The sequence below is a fragment of the Mus caroli genome, unplaced genomic scaffold (genome assembly GCF_978045245.1).
Source record: "Mus caroli unplaced genomic scaffold, Mus_caroli_1 scaffold_4, whole genome shotgun sequence".
Lineage (NCBI taxonomy): Eukaryota > Metazoa > Chordata > Mammalia > Rodentia > Muridae > Mus > Mus caroli.
The window spans coordinates 35,548,381-35,551,275 of NW_028227259.1; the positions used below are offsets into that span (position 1 = coordinate 35,548,381).

At 49.3% G+C, this 2,895-nt stretch overlaps 1 non-coding gene across 1 annotated transcript; it reads left to right on the forward strand.

Annotated features, from left to right (window-relative positions):
- The first annotated feature begins 1,554 nt into the window (after positions 1–1,554).
- On the forward strand, positions 1,555–1,695 carry LOC115031195 (small nucleolar RNA SNORA48). The gene has a single exon (XR_003836814.1). It is a non-coding gene; the product is annotated as a small nucleolar RNA SNORA48 (small nucleolar RNA).
- The last annotated feature ends 1,200 nt before the right edge of the window (positions 1,696–2,895 follow it).

Sequence of the window (2,895 nt, forward strand, 5' to 3'; positions counted from 1 at the left end):
ACATATGTGATGTGACATGTGTGTGCATTCATATATACATAGCAAGTAAACAAACAAACAAATAAATAAATCTTTAAAAATGCTTTAAAATGTCATAGAGGAAGGTTAAATGTATAATGCTAACTGGAAAAAGTGTATCTAAAAAGCTATCTACTCTGATAGAATCTACTCTGATTCTAGTTTTTAAAAAGGAGGTGAGGGGGTATTAAACATCTTAATGTCACAATTGACAGATGTCAGGGACTGCCATAAGCTGGAGGTGACAGGATGGGTTAGCACAACCTAGGAGATTTTATTTTGGGGACAGCGCTCCTGTGGCTAGGCTGAGCTGGTTGACCAGCAAGCCCCCGGGAACCGCTTGTCTCCACCTTCCCAGTGCTGGGATTACAAGCATCACCAGGTTTTTACGTGGGTGCTAGGGATTGAAGTCAGTTCCTTGTGCTTGTCTGGCAAGGCATTTTACTGATTGATCTGTATCTTCCCAGTTGCCCAAATGACTCTTTCTAGGTGTAATTTGTTTCTCATTAGGCAATCCAAGTTTATGTTCCGTGAAACAAAGTGTGCACTCGCTGGCGTGGCTTAGGCTTTGTTTGAGTTGTGCTTTCCCCTGTCCTGTGCAAGGCACTCTGAGGGGAGAGTTTGAGGCCAGGTAAGTCATCAGAGTCTGGACCAATCCCTCACAGAGGTATGACAAAGGAACCAAGTTCCCAGGGAGAGGGTGTGACAGTGTTGGTAAGGCGATTAGTGGTTCTTGCTTCAGAGACCTGGTGTAACTAACCTACAGAGGGCGAGGCCAGCCTCCTCCTCCTGAAACAGGCTAAGACGTGACGTCTCTCTGATGGAGGGATGAAGCCCAGTATTGTTTTCCATGTCTCAGAATTCCGGAATTGGGATCAACCTCACAGCTGACGTGGGGACATAGCCTGGGTAGGGCTTAGATCTGCCTCAGGTCACAGCCATGGCTACAGCATAGAACCCCATGGCTCTGATCTCCATCCACTTTGCCTGCCTTTCTCCCAATAAACACTTATTGAACACTTGTTGCTTGTAGGGTATAGTGATGTTTCAACCTGCTTCTCTGTCGTCTTGTGCTGTGCCCTAGTTATCCCTTCTATGTCACCATCCCTGGTGTTTTCAAATGTGGCTCATGTCATACTTTAATGGAGCATCCTCTCTTCTTCCACAGAGCCTCCATCTGGCTCCATATCTGGAGGCTTCAGAGTGCTGGCGGGGGGTGGGGTGGGGGGATGCCCTTTTCTAGGTACTTATTACGTGATGTGGACATGGTAGTCAGCTGCTTCCCTTTTGTCTATCTTCTGCTAGCCTTTAGAGGTATGAGCTAATTTTTGCTTATTTATTTTATATCCCAACCATTCTTCACAGATCCAGGCATGTAAAATGAGCTTTGTTTATTAATATCGCCCTCCTAATGGCATACACCAAACAGCAAGCATTGTGCACCATGGTATCCTAAGCTACATTGGTGTCTGTAAGATAGGCATTGTTATTCTTATTTTGCAGAGGAGAAACCTTAAATCTTAGAAGGGCTAATACGTCCTCTGACAATGGGCTAAAAGACACCCTGTTGGTATTGTTCTTATATCAGTCAGGGGCAGAGTAGATGGCAGTCCTCTGTCCATTCTAGCTTGATGCCTGGCTTGATGGCCAAAGCTGTCTTATGCCTAGGACTCATAAAATCAAATAAAATCAAACCCAGGCAGCACAACACAGGAGGAAGGAAAGAGAGAGAGAGAGAGAGAGAGAGAGAGAGAGAGAGAGAGAGAGAGAGAGAGAGAAAGAGAGAGATTGAGAGCTGTGGATTGTCATGCAACCCACAGACCTGTCCTCCGGCCCATGGTCAGACAGGCCATAGCTACCCGCTTGCCAGAGGATGTTACTGAGGAGCCTGGCAGCCACATGACCAGCCTGCAGTGGGAACCATCATTACATGCGAGTCTGTGGTGGACAGATGGGTGAGAAAGAGAAGTGGTGCAGCTTGAGCATAATGAAGAGAGATGGAACTGGAGACTCAGGGTGGAAAGGAGGAGCCTGCTGTGAGTGCTCAGTCCTGTCACCTGAGGTCATGGTGATGTCACAGCCCGAGCTGCCAGAGAGGGATATGTCTGGGTCCCTGGCTACACAGGGGCAGGGATCAATGTCTGTGCCTCACATTACCACTACAGAACATAGGGACTTCCCTGGTAGAGACAGCCATCAGGGATGTCCAGGGGCTGTGCAGATCGGGAAAGCTGGCCCCACCTTTCATCAATGGCAGTGGTAGAGAAAGCAGCCCTTGTGCCTTGCCCAGGCAACATAGTGGAGCTGGCCCTGGTAGCGGGGATGTGGATGAGCCATCTCTGAGAGTGTAAGTGTGAAAGAGCTGACCCTGTCTTTCATCTGCTGGGGGGTGGCATCGGCACGGATGAGATGCCTCCCTGCCCCCCACTTTGCCACCTCCTGCAGTTGGGAAGGCTGCCCACAGGGTTATGAGCACAGGAGAGTTAGCCCTACCTCAACTGGCTGTAGCACTTAAGAGAGTGGAGCCTGTACTTTGCCTGAGCAACACACTGGAGCTGGTCCTGGAGGCATGGGTGTGGGTGAGCCAGCCCTTAGGGCTTGAGTGTAGGTGAGCTGACCCTGTTTCCTGGCAGCGCTGGGTGGCTTAGCTGGAGCAGTGCTGGAGGGTTCATCCTAGTGGTGTGGATAAGGGAGAGCTGGCTTGCTGACCAGCTCAGCTCCCATCCAGGCCTAGATTTAGTGCTCTGAGTTGGCCTCCTGCAAAATCTATATCATCTGCAAGTGGTTGGGACTCATGAAAGGTCTAGTTCTGCTGATCCAAAGCTGCAGGATCTCCATGACACAGGGCAGCAACAAGATGACCTGGAGGAGTCCTGA